This window comes from Chiloscyllium punctatum, chromosome 4 (genome assembly GCF_047496795.1).
Source record: "Chiloscyllium punctatum isolate Juve2018m chromosome 4, sChiPun1.3, whole genome shotgun sequence".
NCBI classification, from domain to species: Eukaryota; Metazoa; Chordata; class Chondrichthyes; order Orectolobiformes; family Hemiscylliidae; genus Chiloscyllium; species Chiloscyllium punctatum.
The window spans coordinates 122,926,314-122,953,413 of NC_092742.1; the positions used below are offsets into that span (position 1 = coordinate 122,926,314).

Consider the following 27,100-nt stretch of genomic DNA (forward strand, 5'->3'; position numbering starts at 1 on the left):
CATTTATGCGAGTTAAAGAAGAAAGGAAAATCCCTATCTATGAGGTGGATCTGCCTCCATACCTGCACCAGCCCCAGTTATACACAAAAATCCACTAATTGCTTAGATTGTAAAGATAATACTGGGTGCCTTTGGGTATTCTGTTTACCGTGGGTGCAAAAGACAATTGAAATCTCCTTCTACAATAATGTGCTGCAAAGAAAAATTACTTAATTTGAAAAATGCATCTGTCAAGAATTTAAGGCTGCGCGCCAGGTGGCAACAAACATTCAAAATACCGTTTTCTCCCCCATATATTTCTGAGGATTATGATTCTCCCGTGGTTGTGTAATGAAATCTAGTAATTTTTAAATGGAAACTTCTTCCTCACCAGTATGGTTTCTCCCCACTCTTAATATTAAAAGACGAGAAATAAATCCGATCAAACCCACCCTGCTGTAATGACAAATGTTCCTTGTCATCAAGGTGCAGATCCTGCAATAGGACAACATCCACCCTCTCCTTTTTAAGACTAGGAAGTACCTTTTTCCTCTTAACTGGCGAATGGCTCCCCTTAATGTTCCAGATACACCATTTAAGCACGACATTAGCCATTACACACTGAAACAACATTGCAACTCCAGAGAGGAAGAACTCGAAATACAAAGCGCTGAGCATCAATGGAAAAAGACTCTTAGAGAATAAGAAAACATACAATCTAAAGCTATTACAACTAACAAGCCCTCGAAACGTTCCAAAACTAAATACATACAAAAACAAAAAGACAAAAAAGAATACAAAGTGCCAATGGCACTCAGGAGGGGCATTTATCCCCTGCCCACTGGGGGCATTTGCACATCACAAGTCTTTATCTTCTGCCCCATTATCAATACTGTATGCAGGGCAATTAATCACAAACATCGGGACTGAACTGCCCTTAGGTAGACATTTAGTCATCACGATCACCTTCATAACTTCCTCCAGCTTGAGCCGAACCCGACACACAAACTAAGCAAGAGAAAAACGAATAGTAATATTAATGAAGAAGTTAAATGTGTGTACTCTACCCATCCCCGATTATAATGTAACACTGATTAATACCAGAAACGTTCAACAAACTTTCTTTGAAGAAAGACAAGCATGATTATTGATATATATTAAAACATCCAGCCTACTTTAAAGTGTCCATAAAGTTTTTGCTTCCTCTGGAGAGTCAGTGGATCTATTGAAGGATCCACCAGTGCTTGAATCTATTGAAAACATACGGAGCACCGCTGAGTTCATTAAGGAATACTGAATCTCAAGTTCCCTTAGTCTTCTCTTGAAATCATCAAAATATTTTGTTTTATGAATCACTGCCACTGAAAAGATCTGGAAGAACGTAATACTGGAGCCCTCGTCGGATCTTTTCCCTGTATTCTGGAAGCTTCCATAAGTATTTTTTTGTCCCTGCAACTATGTAATCGCACAAGGGCAGGGCGAAGGCGTTGGTCTGAGCCTGACCTCTGCACTGTAACCCAATTAACTGTCTCACTCTTCACCCGTCCCTCTTCAGCTTCGAAGTGAAGGAATCGCGGCAGCCATTTCTCGCAAAAAACTCACTGGCTGAACATCTTATGTCTCGAGCAGACCGATGATATGAACATTCTTTATTCTGCCCCTGTTCTCGAGGTCGTCACCTTGTTCAGTTAAGGTACGGATCCGTTTTTCAAGGGCAAGGATCCGCTGCTTATAGGAATCGATCACAATCGCTGCCCCTGCAGTTTGGTGCTCGACCTCACCCATTCTGTTTCCAAGGCTTTCAGGTTGCTCGCCATGTTTTTGGAGCACTGCTGAGAGTGGTTCTAGCCTCCTGCTGAACATTTCTTCAATTATGCCTTCAATCATTTCACGCAACTTGGTGAACTCGGTGACCAAGGCCTGGTGAGTAACTGGGTCCATGGACCGAGCAGAGGGGGTTGCAGGTGAGGCCACAGGCATGCTGAAAGCTTCGGAAGGGTGCCTTGTGTGTTGGGAGTTACTAAATCCTTTCCCATGTTTTGTCATTTCCACTTGACAAAATGAGATTAATAAGGATTCTATTGCTCTTTTAGTGTTGAATTGTAAGTTAATGGCTGGGATGGGGTGCGGTAGAGCATTACAGTGACGCAGAGCTCAGCAAAGCAGACCTTTCAGATCGCTGCCATCTTGTTTCCCCCTTAAAACTTAATTGATGTTATCATTTTGTTTAATTCCTGGATTTTCTGGAGCCGTGTCATTCAGTACCACTGGCTACATTTTCCCCAAAAGGTACATTGCTGCCCACTCCTCGATAATACTTGACTCCTTTCTGATTCGTGAAGCTTGCCTCAAAAATATTCAATATCTCTGCCTCGAATGATCTGCAGGGAAGAGTGTTCCAAAGACTCACTACACCCTGAGAAAACAAAAATAAACCGACTCATCGGTGTGTGAGATTTCTTTTATTTTTTCATTCTTATCTGAGAAAGGATATAGTTACACTGGAAGCAGTTCAAAGTTGTTTCACTTAATTTATTCCATGTATGAAGGGATGATATTATGGGGACTTTAAAAGGTTACCCTTGGAATGAGAGCTGATCTTATTGAAAAATGCAAAGCATTGAGGAGAGTGGATCAGGTATATCCTGACTGGGAGTTTGTAGAGCCCAAACTTGATGCCTTTGTCATTGGACACCTAGAGTGTGGAAGCAGGACATTCGACCCATCGAGTCCACACCAACCCACCGAACAGTATCCCACCCAGACCTGTCCCCCTACCCTATCCACGTTACCCCGAATTTCCCATGACGAGCCCATTTAACCTAAACATTCATGGTCATTCTGGGTAATTTAGCATGGCCAATCACTCTAAGCTGCACATCTTTGGACTGTGAGAGGAAACTGGAGAATTGGGAAGAAACCCACACAGACATGGAAAGAATGTTCAAACTCCACATAGCATGTCGGACGAGGTTGGAATTGAGCTCAACTCCTTGCTGTTATGAGGCAGCAGTGCGAACTACAAATCTAACATGCAGCTCCATTAGCCCTATTAGTTACCTGCGGCTGATGAAAGAAATCTGCCTGACTTGTTCCTATCACTAAACCTGACCCAGTCTGAGACCTTTATCATCGGTCATATCATCAATCTGGTTACATTTAAATTTGTTGTGAGCAGTGGAGGAGTGGGACTAGAAAAGGAAACAGTGATACCCTCCAACCTCAGTCAGAACCAGAGTGAGGAAAAATTCACAAAGTGGGATTTCATTCAAGTTGGAATTCTCTTTCCCAGAAGTTTGGGATGGCTGAATCTTTACATTATATCAAGGCTGGCTTTGTCTGATTTCCCACAGACAGGTGAATCAGGGATAATGGTGCATGGAGAGAAAAGTGCAGCTGGGACCACAATGAGATGAGCTGGTGGGGTAGTGTCAAAGGGCTGTTTGGCCCACTCGTGTCCCTCAGCCCTATGTTCCGATGTTCCATTCAGCCCTTCGGACCTGCTATATACAGTCGGATCGAGGCCACGCCGAAGGTTAGGTGTAGTTTCAGAAATGCACTTGGAAATTCCAGGCTTTGTCAGGAAGTGACCCCCAGCCACAATCCCTTTTTCCAGGTTTCCCCAGTCTGTAACTTCTGCTCTGGAATTGCTCTGAATGCAGCTCTCATATCCCATCCAGGGTTAACTCAGGCAAATTTTCTCCTCTCCAGAATACACCATTGTAGAACACAATTTCTAGGAAAATAACCAATTACTTTCCAAAAGCATAAAATAACAAACTAAGAAGTAGGAACATGTGTCTGTTATTCGGCCCCTCAAGCCTGAACTCTCATTCAATAAGAATACGGCTGATCTACTTCCGGGCTCGAGTCCAATTTCCTACCCAATGCCTTTTATCCCTCCACAACTCTCTGGGTTAGGGATTTCCAGACATTCAATACCTTCTGAGATAATACATTATTTTTCACCTCAGATTGAAATCGATGTTCCTTATTTGGTGTCTCCCGCTTCGAGTTTGAGACTTAGGGGAAACACCTTCTCAGCATCTACCTTGTCAAGCCCCCTCTGTACCTTGTATATTTCAGTAATATCACCCTCATTCATTTCAACCACAATGAATAATTGCCTCACCATTTTAGATGCTTTCAATAATTCAAACCTTCCATCCTAGGAAGCTGCCTCATGAACCAACCGAGTTACTTGCTGCATCAGCATGCTGACATTACGTTTCATACACAGTAACACTCCAATCCCTTTGTACTCCTCCTTTTTTTGGGAGTCCTATTCATTAAATAGCAGCCTACATTTTGGTTCTCAAAGTCATCCACAAACTCTGATGTATATTGCACTCAGCTCCGGCTGTCAGGCTATCAGTATAGATTGTACATAACTGATGCCATCAGCCTGATATTTGTGGTAATCCAGTCGATACGACTTTATCATAAAGATCCATTAATCCTGACTCTCCGATTTTTATGTGTTAAGCAAATATATTATTCATCATACTAAAAGCCTCTGTCTTGTGTCAGAGCGTTTATTTTGTGATACCTTGTGAAAAATCTCTGGAAAGCCTCATGTTGACCAGTTCCCTTTAGCAAATCTGCCTGTCACTTTCTCAGGGATTCCTGATGAAGGGCTCCTGCCCGAAACATTGATTTTCCTGCTCGTTGGATGCTGCCTGACATGCTGTGCTTTTCCAGCATGACTCTATTCTTGACATTCTCAGGGATCTCCGAAAAAGAATTTGTATGATTTTACAGAACAAAAATAGTTTCCCCTTCACAAAACCATGCCAACTCTGCATTAAGCTTTTCTAAATGCCCTGCAATTCCTTCCTTCATAAGAGGCTCTTGCAGATTCCGAGCAATAATGCTGAGACTAAATTGTTACTGCCTTCTGTCTCATTCCTTCCTTGAAGACAGGTGCCACATTGCAGGTTCTCCAGTTTCACTGGAACACTCCTGCAATCCAGAGAGTTATGGAATATTTCACACAGTGCCACTAGTCACTCTGTGACCACTTCTTTTAAAATTAACTATGAACACTGCTGACCTGCCTACCTTGTTCCTTTTGATAGAGACAGTTCAAGAACTTCCCTTCTATTACCATTTTGTTTATACCATTGACATGCTTACAGTACTTTCCCCATGAGGAGTGATTTAAAATACTGGTGTAAATTATCTGCCTGTTCCCTGTGGCCAGTTCTCCAGTCACACCCTCCTCATGGCCTCAATGTAGTTTCCTCACTTCATTTCTGCTTCAGCTCACACATACATCTTCAAGCTTTTTTTTGTGTAGATGGAAAATCTCATGATGCTTGTTTGTATATTTCTTGCCAATTAATTTCATTATATATTTTCGTACATTTTCCTCACTTTCTGGATTCATACAGTCAAATCATGCACAAACAGACCATTTGGTCCAACTTGTTCCATGCTGACCAGGTTTTCTAAACTAAACTAATCCCATCTGCTTGCACTTGACCCATATGCCTTTAAACGTTTCCCATTCGTACGTTGGTCCAAATGTCTTTGAAATATTGTAGCTGTACTTGCATCTAACACTGTTCCTCTGGCAGCTCATTCCATACATACGTTACCCTCTGTGTAAAAAAATGTTGTCACTTTGTCCCTTTCAAGTTTCCCCCCTTCTACCTTAAAGCTATGCATTTGTGTTTGAACTCCCCGATCCTGCAGAAAAAGACCTTTGCTATTCACTCTATCCGTGCCTCCCATAATATTATAAACTTTTTAGAATGCCATCCCTCAACCTCGTACACTCCATCTGATACTAACTTCAAGATCAAATGTTTAACGATAAGCACTAAAAATTTAAAATAATATTAAAAATGACAGGTAAAGAAAGTAACCCAAACTTCATACTGTTAGTTTTGCTCTATGTTACAAAACTAAGGCAGCATGAAACTCTTCTTCGTGCTAATATGAGATCAAGTACCTGAATTCCATCGTGTGAAGGCAGTGATGATGTATGCGAATAGAAAACGTATAGATCTAGATCTACTTAATACCACATGGTCAACATTCTCCCTCCTGTTCTCCCCATGACCTTGTGTAGTTGTATCTTCTTTATCTTACACTCAGTTAGAGAGAAATCCTTTCCCCCATTTACACATTAATTAAACCCATTTTGCATCATCTTCTTTTGCACCACTGTTAACAGCTTGTTGATCTTTTGCCACACCCTCTTTTCCAAGTCACCCATCCCCATCTCCGGCAAGGGATTAAAAAGCCCAGTGTCCAACCCTTTTCAGATCTGAACAAATCACATTGGACTTGTTACGCCAACTCTGTTTCTCCATCTCTGCAGATTCTGCCAGACCTGCTTACTTTCTCCAGAAACGAATAGTCACAGCACAAATTTTCAATTAAACAAATAACTATGGATACTGGAAATAGATACTAAAATTGCTGGAGAAACTGTGAGCTTTGTAGAGGGTCACTGGACCGAAATGTTAACTCTACATTCACTAGAGAATAGGCCAGCAGACCTGCTTTGTTTCTTCAGCAATTTCTGTTTTTGAACAAGTTCCAATGACGTGTGTGAAAGCTGCTCAAACGCCCTGTCCAACACGGAGCGCCATACACTGGGAACTGAAGTGCACACATTCATTCGCTCAGAAACTGCATAAGGCTGGCATCACTGACAACACAGAGCTCTTAATCATGGTCAGGGAGAAAACCAGAGGGAAACACATTCAATTAAATGCAGAAGATGGCACAATGACAAAGGAAAAGATTCAGGTGAAGATGTTAAAGGGTTTCAGTAATGTAACAAATTGGAAGCATGACACCAAGGAGAACACTCAGCTGAATGAGAGTAGGAAAATGGAAGTATTACCGCATTAGAAACCAGGTGATGTCACTGAGTTCACGGCTGATGGGTGAATGGGTCTCGATGTGAACTGGGGGGACAGTCAGTAGAATTGAATTGCAGATATTGAAGATCAAAATGGGCTATCAAGTGATGCTGTAGACAACAACAGCAACAGAAGCAGGATTGTATTCAAACATAATCTATAACACTTTCCCCCAGGATATTCCGTTAGTCTGCCATGACCATCAAACCGAGTGATGGTTCAGTGATGAGTGTGGGTGAACATGCCAAGGTCAGGACCATGTGTACCTAAAGCTGATGACAACCCATTAAAGCTACAGCACTTGAGTGGTTTCATTTCAAATAGTAGAACGAACATCTGATAGAGAGGACGAAATGATCCCAAGGCCAACAGATCAGATCCATGCTCTGTAGTCCTGCCACATCCGGACATAAATGTCGTTGTACTATTAAACAACTTAATGGAGGAGAGGACACCAGAAATATCCCCATCCTAAATAATGGAACAGCCGTGCACATTATTGAAAAAGACAAGGATGTAGTATCTGCACCATCCTCAGCCAGAGGTGTTGAATGGATGATCCACCTCATCCTCGCCATTATAACCACAGAATCACAGATGGCAGTGTTCAACCAATTCGATTCGGTGTACGTGACATAAAGATACAGCTGAACACAGTCAATACGACAAAGGCAAAGGGCCCTGACACCATTCCTGCAATAGGACTGACGACTTGTGCTGCACAACAAGCCGTGTCCCTGGTGGAGCTGTTTCATTCCAGTTCCAACTCTGACATCTCCCTGGCAATGTGGAAAATTACTCAACTATCTCCAGTCCCCTGATAGGTGAATAATTGCATTCTGACCATTTAACACCCCCTTAGTCCATTCACGATAATCAAATTGGTGGGGGTTCATTTTGACAGAGCTGTCAAGCAGTCCAGAAATAACCCACTCATTGTGATTTCCGATAGGTTCCAATGTGGACATGGTGCTGTTGTGGAAATGTTACTGGATTACTAATCCAATACAGTATAACACTCTGGCAACTGGTGGAAGTTAATAAAAATAATAAAATATCAAGATCTAGAATCTGGTGTCAGTAACAGTGACCTTGTGTCCAATGTTGATTTTAAACATCAATCTCCTTCCCCAATGAACTTTCAGGAAGTGACTCTCCCGTGCTTTCCTGGTCTGGCCTAAAAGTGACTCCAGACACATTGACAGATGATAAACTCTTCAATGGTCTCTGAATCGGCCAAGAAACACACTCTATTGTATCAAACTACTCCGAGGTCTTAAAGGATAAATCCAGACAGAATACCCAGCACCAGCCTCGATATCAGAAAAGGGAACGGGAAACACAGTTCTGTTTATCCTGCAGAGACCTCCTTCCTAACATCTGAGAGCTTCTGACAACATTTACACAGCTTTCCCACAAACCGCACAGAAACATGGGAAAAGGAGTAGGCCGTTCAACACATTGAGCCTTCCCCATTCTAGTTAATGGAGAAAATCTCCACAATAGTTTTCCCGACACAGTGTTAATATCCATTATATGTTTAAACATGGTGAAATATAAAATAAGAACTGTTGTAGTCCCTTCAGTCCATCAATTGTGCTCCTTGATTCAATATACAGGCAGTTCTCTGATAACGCGCGTTTATTAAACGTCATTTGACTGCAATTCGATTCGTGAATTGTGCACCTTTTTTCTATAAAGTGAACTCCCGCTCACTGTGACGCGATTCCTTGCCAGGCACCAGCTGAACAACAAAACCCAGCTTCAGGATCCTCTGTCTGCAAAATGCACCCTCTGAGTGTTCAGCTAAAATAGGAATGCAATCCCCTCTGCAAGCCTTGAACCTGTGCCTGAAATGGGGAACTGTTCTCTCCAAATAGATGGAACTTTATTTCAAACCAGGGGGAGAATCTTGAGGAGAAATTGAATTCCGTGTTGGCATCACGTGATCAGTCAGCCCTGTGCGCTTTTTGCTGAAGAGCTTGGTGAAAGGTACAGGGATGTAGCCAGTGACCGTATTGTGAAATTGTTGCATTTACAGCAATATTTCATTACAATATATGATTTAAAAGTTTAATTAGACTGTGCTTGTGTGTGTGTTAGACTAACTTTAATATTTGGTTTTTACTGATATTTTGCGGTTCGCCCATTATTCTTTTTTCCCCATAGACCACATCATTAATATTGCATGATTTTCTGCAACACAGTGATGCACAGGAACACAGCTACCACATTATTGGAGAACAACCTGTAATAACATCTGATCCTCTATCTTCATACCATACCCTGCTCTCTCCCTATCCCTTTAGTTTCTAGAAATCCATGTTTATATTCAGTGCCTTGGTTTCCACAGCCTGATCTTAGAGATTATTTCCCAGGTTCATCAGTCTCTTAGTGCAGACATTTATTCTCATCTCAATGCAAAATGGCCTGTCTGTACCTAATAATGTGGCCCCTTGATGTGATGTCCCAGCCAGGGGAATTTTCACCTCTGCTTCCAATCTGTCTCGTCCTGACAGAATTTTATATATTTCACTGATATCTCCACTCATTCTCCTCAAACCCATGGGATACAGGCCCAGCCACCCAGAATTCTGCTCCCACAACAAGCCTATCATCCCAGAGATCAGTCTGGTCATCTTCGCTGCTCTGCCTCAATGTCAGGTTTTTCCTTTATTAGGTAAGGAGACCAAAACTGCAAATAATAGTGTTCGAGATGATGTCTCACCAACGCCCTGTACAGCTGCAATAAAACACCCTTACTCCTGTAATCAAATCCCGCTGAAATGAAGGTGAATACACGATTTGTCTGCCTATCTGTTTTCTGCTCCTGCAATATTGCTTTCAGTGACTGGTGTACAGGGAGATCCAGATCCTTTTCAATGTTACAGCTCCCCACTTATTGTGTCTGTGTACACTGGTCAGCATCCCAATGCCATTCCGAGTATTGACTTCTCGATTCAGATCTCATTGCCCTAGACTGTCCTCGGAGGGCTGCACAGAAGGAAATAAAAATGCAGCGTAAGTTCCAGTATAGATCAACATTTTTCAACCAATCCCTTTTCAAATGAGAGGCTCCCATTCTGTTTTTCCCATCAAAGGTTACAATATCACATATCCCACGCCTCCCCTCCCCATTGCACCCTATCTGCCACGTATTTGCCCAGACATTCCACTTGTCTCAATCACCTTGGAGCATTTTGACGTCCTGCTCACCCACTCACAATCCGATATTGTTTAGTGCCATCAGCACACTTTGAAATATTTTATCTGATGCACTCAACCAAATATATGATGTGTATTAGGTATAGCTGCAGCCCAAATCCCGATCCTTGCTATATCCTCCAAGCCTTCCATTAAAAAAACAAATTGTTTTATTCCTACTCACTGCTTCCTGCCAGCTCTCCCATTCTAAACCCATATTAGTCCCAGTCCCATAGTATTTGTATTTGCATAATAGGCTTGGTGCTTTATCAAAAATCTTTCTGAAAATGCAATCATATTTCATTGATTGCTTCTCCATAATTATGCTAAACGTCATTTTCTCAAATATGATTCCCATTTGATGAATCTCTGTTGACTTTGTCTGTGCTCATTAATTTCAGTTCCAATACTTCCTCTAAAACTATTTGGTTGCTAATTTCATTCTATTCCCTTTTTCTCAACCGAATAATGTTCACTAGTATTGTTGGGAAGTTTTCTTTTTTTGTTTTGTTTTCTTCTGTGAAGGCATAACTAAAGTATTTGCTCCATAGGTCTGCCTTTTCCCTGTCCTCAAGTCTCTGGTATCAGACTGTCAGAAAGCTGCACCTTTTTCCACTTACTTTTGCCATTTACATATCTTCAGAAGATGTTCCAAGTTCAATCTTAAAACCCTTGTTAATATACTCTTCAGAAAACATCAATTTCTATCTGAAACTACTCAGTGATTGACCTTCCACAGCCATACAAACACAGAAGCACAGACTTTGTACCATCAGAAATACAGCACGGTCTACATTAGTCCCACTTTGCGACACAAGACCCGTAGCAGTGTAGCTTATGGCATTTCAAGTGCACAGCCGTGTATTTTCTCATGGTTGTGAAGTTACCATGACAGCTCCTCTCTCAGGAAGTGCATTCCTGACCCCAACACTCTCTGGGTGAAAACCAATCCTGAATTCCCTACAAATCTCAAACCCTTAACTTTAAAATGTGCTCCATCGTTCTTGGCCCTTTGACGAAAAGGAACAGCTGCTGTCTGTCCACCATGTCCACGTCCCTTGGAATCCTATCCTTCTGAATCACATGCCCCTCAGCCTCTCTGCTCCAAACTAAACAACCCATGCTTATCCAGCCTCTCTCCAAAGTTGATATGCTCCATCTCAGGGAACATCTTGGTGAATCTCCTCTGAGCCTCCCCCCACCCCCACCCCCCCCCCCCGCCCCCACACACTACAATCAGATCCTTCCTGTAATGTGGTTTCCAGAACTACACACAGTATTCCATCTTGGCCAAACCAAAGTTCCGCATAGCTCTTATAATCGATGCCTTGATGAATAAAGATTATGTTTACGGTCCCCTATGCTTTCTCAAATTGTGTATTAACCTATTTAGTCACATTCAGGTAAGTGTGGAGAAACACCCTCTGAGCTTCCTCGTCTGCTGCCATTCATTGAGTACTCCCTGTCCAGTTCCTTCAACCAAAGTGTATCACCTAATATTTATCAGGGTTACATTACATCTGCCATTGCTCTGCTCATCTGACCTTCCATCTGTATCTTCCTGCAACATAAGGCCTTCCTCCTCATTGCCAACCACCCGGCCAATCTTTGTATCAAACACAAACTTAGTTGTCACACTCCCACTACCCCCGTCTATATTCACAGCTGTATCATTTATGAATACCACAAATAATAAGGTTAATGATCACACAACATCAGGTTATAGTCTAACAGGTTTATTCGGAGGCACTAGCTTCGAAGCGCTGCTTCTTCATCAGGTGGTTGTGTGCTTTGAAAGCTAGTGCCTCTGAATAAACATGCTGGACTATAACTTAAGTAATTTTTAGGTTTGTCCACCCCAGTCCAACACCAGCACCTCCGAATCACAAATAATAAGGGACACAACACTGATCCCTGTTATACACCATTGGACACCGGTCTCCAATCACACTAACAGCTTTCAACCATTACCTCTGTCTCCTAACACTAAGTTGATTTGGATGCAACTTGACAAGTCACTAATTACTTCACCTGTTCCCTTGTTATTAATTTCTGCTTGACACACTTGCAGAATGCCTGGGGATTATCCCTAATCTTATCCTGCCAGCAGGTTTCTGTGACCCTGTTTTAGGCAGTTCTCACCGAGTGATGAATTTCCTCAAAATTACGTTCTTAAGTGGCCCAATCCCTTATCTTGTCATTATTTGCCTTGAATGTGGAATAGACAGCGAGGGAAGCGTTCTGTTAATTTCCAACTTGTCATATGTTTTGTGAATTTTCTAAATTTCACTGTGACCCACCTCTCATTCTTTGAAACTCTAGAGAACACAGGCCGAGTTTCCTCATCAGGCAATATCACCATCTGAGGGATTAATCCGGAGAATGTCCATTGCACTTCCTCTGTGGTCAGTATATTCTTTCTGAGATTCGGTCACCAAATCTGTACACAATGGACGCAGGTTTGTTCGCTGAGCTGGAAGATTCTTTTCCCGACGTAGCATTACCTTACTAGGGTACAACTACAGTGGACCTCAGGCGAAGCGAAGCGACAAATTCCTGCTTTCTTTTTATATGTTTGGGTTGTTGATATCATTTCCTGTGGCGAAGTCACTTTCTGTTCCTTTTCTCAGGGGGTGGTAGATGGGGTCGAACAACTAATAGCACATCGAGTTAGACATCTGGCAGAAATACATGTGGATTCTCTCCAGTGATCCTATTAATTTTTAAATATCCAATATCACATGCTGCATAACAGATTCCAACAGTTTCCCTGCAGATGTCAAGTTAATTGTTCGGCAGTTCTCCAAACTATGTCTTCTTCCCTTTATAGACGCTTGGATCCCTTCCATTATTCTAAAGTGCTTGGGCCAGGTTTACTAACTTCCATTTACCCGCAATGGCTTCCGGCCTCTGCAGAATGCACATGAAAATAAAACACAGTCATCGACAGTACAATTAATACTTCTATTGCTGATTTATGTCTGACATTTTAATATGAAGTACATCAGGTTTGTCAGACTTAGCAATGCTCCATCCAGTTACACTTTCAAGTACTACCTTGTTACTGATATAAATTGACTTTATGTCTTTAGTTGAACAAGGCATACATGGTCACTTGGTATTACTAGGTGACTTTGTGGATCTTCCTCCATGAAGAAAGATGAATAGTAACTGATTATTTTCTTGACCATTTCCCTGTTCTCCACAATAAACTCTCCTCTTCCGATTACAAATTTCCATATTTTCCTTCCTTTTATTTTGTTCCCTTTGAAATACAGATTGTAGATTTATGTAGTGTTTTTGTTCCTGTTTGTTTGCATTCATGTTCTCTTTCTGATTTCCTTATCAGTTTCATGGCCCTCGTTTCTGAATCGTGAATTTCTGAAAACTCTCAGGTTTCCACAATGAATTAAATTTTTCTGAAGCCACTTGCTATGATTAATACATTTTCGAAATTGTTATGTTAAGAATCATTGTGTCATTTTCCCTTTCTTTGGTATTTGTACCTGAAATAAATAGACGTATTTTTCAGACTTTGTATTTCTACAAATCTCCTGGTCCTGACTAGATATATTCATGAACACTGCAGGAGGACAGAGAAGGAATTGCGGGAGCCCTGGTTGATATTTTTGCATCATTTCTGACCAATGGGTGAGGTCCCGGGGGATTGGAGGGTAGCTAATACAGTGCCCTTACTCAAGAAGGGCTACAACGATAAACCTGGCAACTACAGACCAGTAAACCTAAAATCTGTAGTAGGCAACTTACTGGAAAAGGTTCTGAGAGATAAGATATATATGCATTTGGAAAGACAGGGTGTGATTAGGAGTAAGATTACAGTGATGCTAGAAAAGCACAGCAGATCAAGGAGCATCCGAGGACCAGGAAAATCAATGTTCCAGGAAAAAGCCCATCATCAAACTCAGCACGGCTTTGTGCGTGGGAGATCATGGTTCACAAATTTGTTCGAATTCTTTGATGATGTGACCAGCAATGTTGAGGAGTGCAGGGTGGTATACGTAGTCTATATAGATTCCAATAAGGCCTTCAATAAGGTTCTGCATGGTACGCTGCTCTGGAAGGTTAGATCGCATGAAATTGAGGAGGAGCTGCCAAATTAGATACAAAATTGTCTTGATGGTAGGAAGCAGAGGGTAATAGTGAAAGGATGCTTGTCAGACTGGAGGCCTGTGACTAGTGGAATGCCTCATGTGTTGGTGCTGGGACCACTACATATTACATATATCTATGATTTAGATGAGAATGTACAGGCATGATTTTTAAGTTTGAAGATGACACAAAAATAAGCAGCATTATGGAGAGTGAGGAAGGTTATCAGAATGTTTTTTTCAGAAATTACAGCAGTACCTTCATCACCTGGAGAAGTGGCTGAGAAATGGCAAATGGATTTTAATATTGATCAGTGTAAGTTCTTGCAGTTTAGAAAGTCAAATCAAGGCTGGAGTTCCATGGTGAATGGTTGGTTCCGAAGGAGTGTAGTGGAACAGAGGGACCTTGGAATTCAGGTGCATGGTTCTCTGAAAGTTGATTTAGAGGTAGAAAGGGCAGTGAAGAAAGCTTTCGGCACACTGGCATTCATCAGTGTATATCACTGAGTATCGAAATTAGGGAGTTACGTTGCAGTTATACAGGATGCTGGTGAGGCCATACTGGTAGCGTTATGTTCAGTTTTGTTCACTTTGCTATAGCAAGAATGTTATTAAACTGGAAAGAGTGCAGAAGAAACTTATAAGATGTAGCAAAGGACTCAATGGTCTGCGTTATATGTAGAGGTTGGACAAGTTAGGAATTTTTACTTAAGATGTATGAGGCTGAGGGGGAATCTGACTGAAGTGTATATGATCATGGGAGGAATGGACAGAGTGAATGCACTCACTTTTTTCCCAGGGGTTGGGCAATCACGGACTAGAGGGCATTAGTTTAGGTCAGAGAGGAAACAATAAGAGGGAATCTGAGGAGCAACTGCTTTTCATACAGGTGTGATACGCAAATCGAATGATGTGCCAGCGGAAGAGGTTGAGGTGGGAACATTTGCAAAATTTAAAAGGCATTTGGATAAATACAAGGACAGGAAATAATTAGAAAAATACAGGGCAAAGGCAGGGAATTGGGGTTAGCGTTAGTGGACAATTTGGTCGGAATGGACGAGTTTGGGCCGAAGGGCTGTCACCATGCTGTCGGACTCTATGACTCTAACAACCAGTGGTGCCATTCCACTGAATGTTATATTGCACTTTCCCAATTTACTGGAGCGAACTTGACCCTCCAGGCTACCATGATGATTGACCAGAATGTTCGAGCATTCTTTATTTTATGCAGCCAACGTGTAAAATGCACCTTATTAATGTCACTATTCCTTAAAAGCTGCTTCAGAGCAAGGTTATTAATTCATCCTTCTTATCACGCAACACGAAATCCAAAATAACCTGCTCTCTAGTTTACTTCACCTAATACTCTTCAACCCACCTCAGATACACTTACAGAATTTATTTCTCACAGCGTGAGCAGTCACTTAGTTAATGCAGTTTAGATGCAACTTGAGATCAACCAATAAAGCTGCAGTGTCCATGATACTTGCTTATCCAACTTCCAGAGTTTGTGATGCTCAGAATTTCTGCAACCACTTTGGTTTCGATATATAACACAACAATATTTGCCTTTCCTTGCTATCTGTAAGCTCTACCTAAACTGATTCTGTGGAATCTAGGGGACAGCTCTGTGTCATTATTAGTGATAGACATGGACAAGACATTCAGGGAGGCTCACCTTGACACTTAGATGATCTGAAGTAATGTCCATCAATACAGGACAAGCATCAATATCTTCCCCACTGTGTCAGGATAAAGGTCACTGTATTCTCTCTGCTCCCTCACACTCAATGTATATCTGTTATAGCACCGACCCCCAGAAAATCCTCATGCTCTATCTCCAAATAAGGCTCAGGCACTACCACTCTCACTATTGAATTCAACCACTTCCTTCCGACACTTTCTCTGTCACCTAGGTAATACCCCCCACACTAATAATACTACATGGATTCAAGACTATCAACTGACTCGTTTCAGACACATCAAAACTCCCCCCAGTCCCACCTCCACCAGCACTAAAAGCAGGGCCACCCATTCCTGCCCTCACTCCCTCCCTCCCTTTCTCCCATTCCAAGAGAAACAGCCTGGAATAGGACAGAAAGGGCCAAGCCGGATGATGGATTGCCCAATATCCATTCTCTCACCCGCCTACCCCCACCAAGTGGGGAGGACCCTAGTACGAGATGGAGCGGACTGTGATGTCTCATGTGGAGTTTCTGAAACATCAATGTCCCACTGACCGATCAAGGACCAGTGCTCAGTGAAAGACAATTCTCACTTGAAACCCACTGGAAGTTCCAACGACAGTCCTTTCACTCCCCCTGTCCCCTCCAAAAAAAAATACGGATACCTCATTACACAGAGATGCAGACACAGAATTATTTGTAAACACCCCAAAATATGAACAAACACAATACATACAAGGGGATAGGCATACAGACATGTAGAAACACACAGAGATGTATAGAGTCACACACAAATAGGCACACAGATAGAAACACACAGGCTAATACACAGAAAGGCAGACGTAGAAACACAAATACACAGATGACAAGAAGATGGACACACACACACAGACAGACACACAGAAGCACAGACACTAGTGTCATTAAGATACAAATAGATAAGACTTTGATTTATAAGCGGATCAAGGATTCTCAGGGGAAGGTAGGAGAATGAGGATGAGGAACATATAAGAAATTATTGAACGGCTTATAGGACTCGATAGGCCGAATTACCTCAATCTGCTCCTTTTTCCATGCTCATGTGATGTTATGCTATCAGGTATTCTCTTCGTGAGACAGCAGAAGATGCTGGGTTGGATACATATTTGATTTGAAAGGGTCAGTGGCAATGTGGAACAGGTTTGGAGTCCGGAATGGTTTACGTTTATACCTAATTATTCTGTCCTTATGTCCGAAAAGAGGTAGTGATTTGATGTTCAGTTTTAAAACAACAGTTTCTAGAAAGAAAGATGGACGCCCCTTTCCCTTTAGCGTTGTGCTACCTTTAGTGCCCTCGTCCTCAGGGAGCAGTGAAGACTCAGTTATTGAAGATATCCAAGGCTGAGCTTGACTGGTCTTTCCTGGACTGGAGAATCAATGTTATTGGAAACAGACGGGAGATAGATGGACAGACACACACGGATCAGCCATGAATGGTGCCGGAAAATGGCCAATGCTGACCCTACGACGCATGTTGTTCCCTCAATCCACCCTCGAGGCTGTTACAGAGATATACTGTTGCCCCTATCCCGTGTGTTGTTCCCTAAATCCACGTGCGAGGTTGTTACAGAGATATACTGCTGCCCGTATCCCGTGTGTTGTTCCCTCAATCCAGCCCTCGAGGCTGTTACAGAGATATACTACTGCTCCTACCCAACGTGTTGTTCCCTCAATCCAACACTCGAGGCATTTACATGGTAGGGGACCAACCCAATTAGTCAGACAAGATCATTACAATGAGACAGGAGGAGACCATGCTGTCCCTCTAAGGAGTTACACAGAAATATAGAATGAAGTAATTCAGCTCGTTGAGTACATTACACAGCCCAGGAGGAGGACATTCAACCCATCTGAACGGCTACACAGGAACAGGGAAGCTGTCGGTAGCTGGAAATAGAGAGTAGAGACAAATGTTTATTTTCAGGTTGCAAAGATGTTACTGATGGACTGCCTCAGAGATCACTGAGGGGTTATCAGTGATCAATAATATTTTTCAATGATCTGGAAGAAGGGGAGGGAATGGCGTGGAGCTCAATTGGATGGTCATTCAATGTCTCGTCAAATGGACGTTGTGAGTCTGCAAAGTCATAGACAGGGAAGGTTAATCAGCTAAGCTTCAGCAGAAATAACATAAGGTAAGATGTCTATTTTTGGCATGAAAGATAAATCAGTTTAAAAGCAGAGAGATTGCAGAACTCTGTGATACAGGCGGTTTTCATGTTCTTGCGACATGAATCGTATGAAGTCAATCTGCAGATGCAGTAAGTGATTTCAAAGGTAAGTGGAATGATGCTGTTTTTGGAAGAAGGCATCGGTTTAATGGCAGGAAAGTTTTACTGCATCCGTACAGGGCATTGCTGAGTCCGAACCTGATGCACCGTGTCCAGTTTTGATCCCCTAATCTAAAATAAAATGATATAATTCTTTTTGAAGATTTTCAAAGAGGTTTCCCTTTACTCATTCCTGGAATGCCGGCCTTTTGTTATGGGGGATTATCAGTTTTGATTTTAGCTGAGAAATGGTATTGAACTGTCCATGACTTTCTGAAAAGTGTATCAGCTGGATGCATTGTATCTCTTGTCAGAAGGACTAAAGCTAGAGAATAAATTTTAGGAAAAAGATGTATTGACATTAACACATATACTATGAAGACACCTACCAATATTTACAAATTACACAGACACATGTAAGTATGTCATCAAATTAAAAAGTGGAGACTTTTTTTTGCGATTGAAAGGAATTGTGTACAAAAAGAACAATGATGCCCCTGCATATAATCCATAATCTGGTTTTCCAGAGAATGCTCCAGGAGAGCACATTTGGCGCAGTTTGGTGTTCAGTTGACATTATTGTATGTTTCAACAAGAGAGGGAGAAAAATGTTCCCTGCCTGAGAAGCAGCAGCCGATTGATCCCTCTTACTTGCTTTGTCCTGCCCGATAGCAAAGTGTGAGAACATAAAGTACTTGATTTATCTTTACCACTTGTGAAGGATTCCTGGTGAGGATTTATTGGAATCTCTCCACTGCCTGAAACAAAGGGATTTCAGCCAAATCCAACTGTTCCAGTAAGAAATTCCACTATCAGAAGCTTATGTGAGCAGAATAACATCAAAGGCAGAATAACGTTTGAGACACTCTATCATTTTACTATTTGTTATGAGCTCACATTTTTCTTGAAAGTGACCTATTCTGAGACCTATATCATTGGTCACATCACAAAATTGGTTGCATTTAAGATTGGTGTAACCAGTGGAGAAGTGGGACTGGAAAAAGAAACAGTGACCTTCCAACATTGGCTGAAACACAAATTAGAAATTCTCAAAGGGCTGTTCAAGTGGGAATTCCCTTCCCCAGTAGTTTGTTGTCCCTGGATATTTGAATTTATTCAAAGTTGTTTTTGTTTGACATTTGACAGACAAGTGAATGTAGTAAAATGGTATACAGACAGAAAAGTGCTGCTGAGACCATAATACATCACCCATGACCTTTATGTGTGGTGAGGCGGTGACAAAGTATCGAATGGTCCACTCCTTCTGCTCAGTCCTATGTCCCTATGTTCCATTCAACCCCTCAAAGCTCATGCAAGGAACGGATGGAGGCCACTTGCTCCAAATACATGGTCCACAGTAACACAGGATCTCATTCTGTCCCTCCAGACTGTCTCACACAGTTTGGTGTGGGTTGGAAAATGTTGTTTGGAAATCTAGTCTGCGTTCGAAATACTCCTCTGTTCCTTTTACAGAGTGTCTCCTCTCTGCAACGTGTGCTTCATTTGTTGATCATATTAAAGACCCAGATTCACTTTGAATACAGCCCTCATACTTCACCCAGAGATTACGTACAAAATACTTTTCTCTCTCTGATTACAAAGTTCAATAACAGAACTTTCCGGAAAATTACAACCATTAACTTTGTAATTACAGAATATGAGAACAAAAAGAACAGGATCAGATCGTTCGCATGGTCAAACAATTGTATACCATTATGGCTGATTTACTGTTGACATTAACTCCTCGTTAATGCCCAAATCGTCACACCCCTTAGCGCTCTGACAGTTCAAAATTCATTTATCTCCTCCGTAAATACTTTCAGTGATGTAGCCCCCATAACTCTCTAGCCCAGATAATTTCTGACAGCGATTCCCCTCTGCGAGAGGAAAACACTTCCTACACATACACCGTTACCTATTGATATGAACAAGAGGTGAACACAGGGGCTCAGGAAAGAGTGAATGGCTTTGAGGTCAAGGCAGTATTTGACTGAGGATGGCATCAGGATCACCTACTTATTTGAGCTGAATGGAAATCAGGTGTAACCTCCCAGTGGTCTGGGTCTTTCCGAGAACAAAGAAAGATGCTTGTGGTCAGTGGCCAACAGTCCTCTCAGTTCTGGGACATCTCTGCAGAAGATCCTTAGGTTAACCTCCTCAGCACATAACATCTTCAGCTGCTCCATCAATGTCTTTCCCCATCATAAGATCTGAAGTGGGGATGATGACTGAAGATCACACAATGTTCAGAACATTTTGCTCCCCCTCAGTTCCTGAACCAGTCTGTGTCCATGTGCAGTAAGACCTTGATAGCATTCAGCCTTGGCTGTTAAAGTGTCAATAACATTCATGTAACAACACGGCCAGACACTGCACATTTGCACAGTTAAAAGAGGAGCTCATTCAGCATCTCAAGCTGGTTACACACGGATATGTGGAAGCCATTCAGCCCATCGAAACTAACGAACAAAAAGGGGGAGAGCCCATTCAATCCTCCTGCCTGTTCCATAGAAAGAAGAGGGGCCTGATCAGTACATCGAGGTGTTAAACAGGAATATGCAAAGCCCAATCAATCAGACCCTTAAATCTGTTCCATGAGACCAGGAGGAGGCCATTCAACCCCACGAGACAGTTATACAGGAACAGCAGGGCATCATTGATATTCCAATGTGACAAGCCAGTGAAACTGAGACTGCACTGATAGAGGGCTCCATGATATTAATTACGGTTCCATTGTTTGTAGAACGTGTGCTACTTTAACATGATTTGCTGGCAGTGAAGAGGGAAGTCAACTGTTTTGTGTCAAGTCTCAAGGAGGCATCTCCCATCTCCGAGAAGACGCACCCATGTTCTCCATGGAGGTCAGAAGCTGCAGGGAAGAGTTAACTCTTTTATAATGAAGGTATTGTGGCTGCTGTCGGGATTATGGATAACATTACGTTCATTGCAGGATCACGCACCAATTGGACTGCATTAATGTTGGGAGATTTTATTCAAAAGCCTGGACCTCTCCGTCTGTCTGTCTGTCTGTCTCTCTCTCTCTCTCTCTCTCTCACACACACACACACACACACACACACACACACACACACACACACACACACACACACACACACACACACACACACACACACACAAAATCCCTCACTCTGTCTCTCTCTGTATCTCAATTGAAATAGGGTATAGGGGTGGTTGGGTCGATCATTCTCAAAGGCTCTTAAACTATCGATAATCATGTAACCCAAATGAGAAAAATGTCATGAAATTTATCACCGTATCAGTGTCTGTTTAGAACATCATCACTGATTGTCCATCCCCCTTAAGGTTTAATTCAATCACCTCTTATGCACTCACTGAGCTTCATGCACTGCTCTTAGTGCCATCATCCCAGGGATTAGTCTGGTGAAACATGAGAGAACGTCTATCAATAGTATCCCAAATACTGCCTCAACAATACTCTCAGGAATGATCGCAATAATTCCCTTCTCTCACTTAGACATCGCCGATTCGTTTCTGTGCCACAAAAAGCCATTCCTTCTCTATGCCCGACATCTGACATGGAATCTATAAGTCCCTTATCAGCATCAATAAATCACATTTGCCTATGGAGATGTTCATCACTCTCAGGGAGAATTTCAATGTGATTGAATACACCTAAAATAGTAGATGATCACCTACCTGAATAGAAATTAGCTGTAGGAATACGGGAAACAGACAGAGGAAGAGAGCTATCTTTACTTTTGTTATTCTCTCACATGATGTATGAAGCACTGGTCAGGGCAACATATTATGCTGATCTTGAACTGAGTGGCTGGTTCAGCCTTCCACAGGACAGTAAAGAGTAAAACACATTGCTGTGGGTTTGAAGTGTTACAACACAGAAGCAATTCTACTGCTTACTTAAAACCAGCAACAGAGAAAAGACTTATCCAATGCAGTAATCTGTGATAATTCTCAAGTCCAAAACTATTTAAAGTAAAAATTAACAACTTTATTTCTTCAAGTATAACAGAGAATAATAAACTGACAGCTATTTACAACTTCTTCCTCTGATCTATCCTTGACCTTCCCCCTCCACAATACTAGGCCAATAACACTCCTACTTAAGATTTACAAAACAAAACTTCTTATCTCAAAACCAGGAAGCTTTCAGTTCCTCTCCATATTCATGTCTTCTTTTCTTCTTGTGGATTCTGCTTCACTAGTTACTAATCAATAAAAGTTCCTTTAGGAGAGCTGTTTTTCAGGCAGTCTTCACCTGCTAGTAGCTTGGCAGTTCTCCTCTCAACTGTTCAATTTTCCATAGTATTGAACCCCCAAAGCATCGGATTGTGTCATTGGTTTTTAAGATTGTCAGTATATTAAATTCAAACTTGATTGTAGGTGGGTATTTTGGCGTATAATTTAAACTGTTTGGCTGAATTTGTTTTTGTTGAGAGACAATGAGCTAATCGAGCTGTTCGAACAAATGTTAAATCATTAGTAAGTGACGTTCTGGGTGGAGGACGTTGAGATCGAGCATTTGCAGAAAACAGAAAAAAAAAGCTTGTACTGGTCCTGCAGGTGCTTGATAACAGGAGGGTCGACTGAAAGGGACAGGATTTTACTTGGATAATTTTACAGAGATAGCATTGGCGAAGCTGGAGGAGCTTTCAGAGCCTAGGAGATTTGTAGATGTTAATGAACGTTAGAGATAAGTGGAAGGTCTTTATAGTGATTGGAATGGGGTCAGTCAGGTAAACCTCGTTTATAAAAGTTCCCTGTTTGGGACTGTTAACCTGCTCCAATCAGGGATTCCTGGCTCAGAAATAAACAGAAGCATCAGGTGCACTGTTCACGATAGGAGCCGGCTCTAATCTAGCGTGGGTCAGTGCCATGGATCATGCATGTAGAAATAAAAAGGGATTTGGTAACAGGATACCAGCCTCTGTGGAGTTATTTCAGTTTTAACATCTGGTAGGTATTACAGGGAGAGGGAGGGCTGGAGGTGTTTCCACAGATCGGGATGGATTTAGAATCTGGGTGTGACAGACACAGTGAATACAACTGTGTTGGGGCAGAAGGTGGTTACAGAATCGGAAGCATGGTAGGGACGAGAGGATGTTACACAGCTGGTTAGGTATTGGAGTAGGTTACACAACAGGAAATAATGTCGGGACTGGAGTTTAAAAAAAAAGAGTTGGACAGGGCTGGCGATGCTGGAAAAAGTTGGAGACATAATGAACACTGTTGTGGCTGGAGTTTATGGAGATACTGTAATCTGTCAGGGCAGGAGGAGGTTGGTAGCGCTGATTGTTGTATGATCTGGAGGAGATTGCAAAGATTAGGCTTCTATGGATCAGAGTAGTTGCAGAGAAGGGGAGAGCCGTAAAGACTTGAGAAATATTTTATAGAGAGGAAAAGTTATCGGGGCTGGAGGAGATTCCAGGGAAAGAATGTATATATGGCCTGTATGAGTAACAGAGATAAGGAGGTCTACGATGGCTGATGGAGGTTGCAGAGATTAGAATGTATCATACAGGATCAGCACAGTTACAAAATCGGGATATTTATGGATTTGGAGAACTCTCAAGACGCCACACTGAATGTCACAGACGCCTTGTGGCAGAGAAGGGTGTTATTTGGCCAATCATGGTTACACCAGCTCTTCAACTGAACTCTTTGCTGAGTAATGATATCCTTCACTCACATCCTCACATTTTTTTGTATCAAAAATCATCCAATCGCCTCCTGAATGTTTTAATCAAACATGCAGCTACAACGAATCTAAGTGCATCTTAACTACTTGCAAAGATCTTTTTCCATGTAGAAATACTCTTTCTAATTTCGATGCAGCTTTACTCCATCTTTTAACACGTTCATTATGAGGGGCCCACAGGAGGATTCTGAGACAGCTCCATGGTGGTTCTCAGTTTCCCCATAATTTCCCTCTGCTCTATCATCTCCCTCTGGACCTCCAGTATTCCTCTTGGTTCCCAATTCGATTCTCCATAAAACACAAATTCTATAGTTCTTCACCGAGACAGCATTGGATTTGTTAATCCTGCCGTTCCTATTTGAGTGACCATTCCTCGACTGGACCTAAGCCATCTCCTCTTTGCATGGAGCCCATGGTTCAGTTTGTCATTTTCTGACCAAATTGGTGTTCCAGTCAAACATTCCCAGCTTCATTCTTTCCCCATTGAAGGCTGCTCTCAGTCAACTAATGTTTCTTACTCTCAATTATTGTATATCATTCTATACCATCATCCTAAACTTTAAAATAAAATGATCACTCTGAACCAAAATCTTCCCCTTCTGACACAGGATCCACTTGCCCCTCCTTTTCCCAAGGATCAGGTCCAACAGTACATGCTCTCTTGGGCTGGACACATACTCCTGCAGTGAGCTCTCTTCCATGTAATCCAGGGATACTCGCCCTCGTGACCCTGCACTACCAATAACCCAGTCAATATCTGGATAAATTAAGTTTCTCAATATAACTAATCTGTAGTATTGTCATCGCTCTCAAATCACCCTGCATATTTATTCTCTCCATCTTTTCCAATGGGTGCTGGCCGACAGACTGTACCTCACAGTGTAATTGTATACTTTTTGTTCTGTAGCTCCACCAAATTCATTCTGTCCTTGGTCTGGATCCTCTTTCTCTTGGACTCGTTAGCTAACGCTAATCTAAACCAGTACATCTGCCATCATCCTTTCATTTACCTTCTATCATTTTGGAATCCTTTATACCCTGCAATATTTAATACCAAGTCCTGCCATTCCTTCAGCCAGCTCTCGGTGATCAGTCCATCAGATTTCCACACAGCAATCTACATCTGGAACTCCGCGCAGTCTGAGTGTTCATGTCCATGCAGAGTACCTCAGATTAAGGCTTTCTTTATTACTCCATCTTCCACTGATAAACGTGTTCTTGTAAGTTAGTACCAACTGTATCGCCCATTATTTTCAGAATCCTGGTAGTCTCCTCTACTATTCCTTTTTGGATCTTGAGCACACGCCAAGTTATTTTCAATCCCTGTCTATAAAACCCTGTGAGAAATTCAGTCCCAGCTGTGTCACGTTAGCCCATCCAGCTTGTACAGTTGCTGTTACAGTTACAGTTCCCCAGAACCAGCCCCAATGTCCCAGGAATCTGAAGCCCTTCCTGCTGCATCATCGTTCCAAGCAAACTCTCATCTTTCTAAAACTCTGAGTTCTGTTCTCACTTGTACACGGCACTGGGAGAATTACAGGGATTACTATATTTGAGATCCCGCTTGCTAACCATTCACCTAGCTACATAAATTCTGATTCCCAGACCACTTCACCCTTCCTACCCAGGTTATTCCTCCCAACATGGACATGACCTTTGATTGCTCACTGGCCCCCAGACGAATGTCTTGCAGATACAGTGACATTCTTAACCCCACTGTTCTGGAATTACAGACATGCTGACACCTTCTTCACTTTCCTGACTTTCCTGACTATTGCTTCTCCTTCGTTTTTACTTTTTTTCTGTGTTCAATCCTTCTTTCAGCAGTTAAAAAAGTAAATTTGCTAACTTACAGTAATTAAAGGCAGTCGCTAATAACGGTTTATTATTGGACAATGAACCTACAGCTTTTTTCTGTGATGTCTCATGCACTTCTTCCAAACTCAGTGCAGGCAGGCCCCCGTCAAAGAAAACTGCCTCTGTGACTCCCAGGTACATGTAATCCCCCAGCCTCCACTCCACTCTGCACACTCACAGGGTCACCGTCTCTGTGATTCCCAGGTGCGTGTAATCCTTCAACTCCCATCCTCTCTGCTCCCTCACAGGTTCACCGTTTCTCTGACTCCCGGGGACATGTAATCCCAGGGACGTGTAATGACAGCTAGTAAGTGTTGTAAGGTACTGGAGACCGTTGGATGTTACAGAGTTAGAAGACTGGCAGTAACTTGGGGGCGGGGGGGGGGGGTTACAGATGTTTGAAGCACTCGTGGTGTTCAAGGACCCTCAGGACATAAGGAAGTACAGAGAATGGGAGCATTGCAAATAGTGGGATTGTAGGGGCTGGAAGAGCTAAGATGGATAAGGAGGATGAAAAGTACCAATTTCGCACAACCAACCGCTGTAATTCACAGAGATTTAAGGAAGGCAACATGTGCTTTCATTGAATACAGTTATATGGAGAGTTACAGATACTTAGGGGCTACAAATTTAGAAAGGAAGAGGTTATAGGTGATCAGAAGTGTAAATAAGAATAAAGAAATTTGAGAGATCACTATCACAGATAGGAATGGAGGTGGTGAGACATTCTGATGAACAAGAAGAGCTGTTGGCAGAGGAGGATGCCACATATCCATGAAGAGCTGCATTGCCTGTATGCATTTACAGACACGAGGAGTGTTGTAGCGCCTGCTGGAGGTAAACACAGATACAACAGTTCCAACGGCTGGTGCAGAGGCTCAGGAAGTCAGTTCACCAACACCTTGTAAGCGACAACTCCAAATCAACAATGCATCCAGCAATGCTCATGACCACGAGGGAATAAATAAATAAAAGATTTACAAGTAGCGCTGAGGTCTCTCAGGAAGGCTCTTTCAGCAGCACTTCACAAACCCGGAACCACTATACCCTGGAAGGTCAGGAGCACTAGGTGCACGGCAATACCAGCATTTCCAAAGTGCCCTCAAAACTACGCTCCATCCTCCCAGCACTGTGTCTATCCCTACACCCAAAGGACCGCAATGGGTGAGGAAGGCAGCTCACCACCACCTTCTCCAGGGAATTACAGATTGGAAGGTAATGATGGCCAAGCAAGTGATGGCCACATCCCATCAATGAATTTGTAAAAGGGAAACTCATGGACTGTTCATGTCTCCTTTGCTTCCTCCACACAACCCACATTCACATCTCGTCCTGTGTCTGCAACAAACATGGAATCAGTCGATTTTGTCCATCCATCAAA

General features: G+C 42.3%; 1 long non-coding RNA gene across 1 annotated transcript in view; it reads right to left on the reverse strand.

The window, feature by feature from the left end:
- Positions 1–9,114: 9,114 nt before the first annotated feature.
- The window catches only part of LOC140475964 (uncharacterized), a 46,530-nt gene continuing 28,544 nt past the window's right edge, over positions 9,115–27,100 (reverse strand). Inside the window, exons 2-3 of the long non-coding RNA XR_011960381.1 lie at positions 12,362–12,971; positions 9,115–9,851 (exon numbers count right to left, since the gene is read on the reverse strand). This is a non-coding gene — a long non-coding RNA (uncharacterized lncRNA). The remainder of the gene's footprint in view (positions 9,852–12,361; positions 12,972–27,100) is intronic.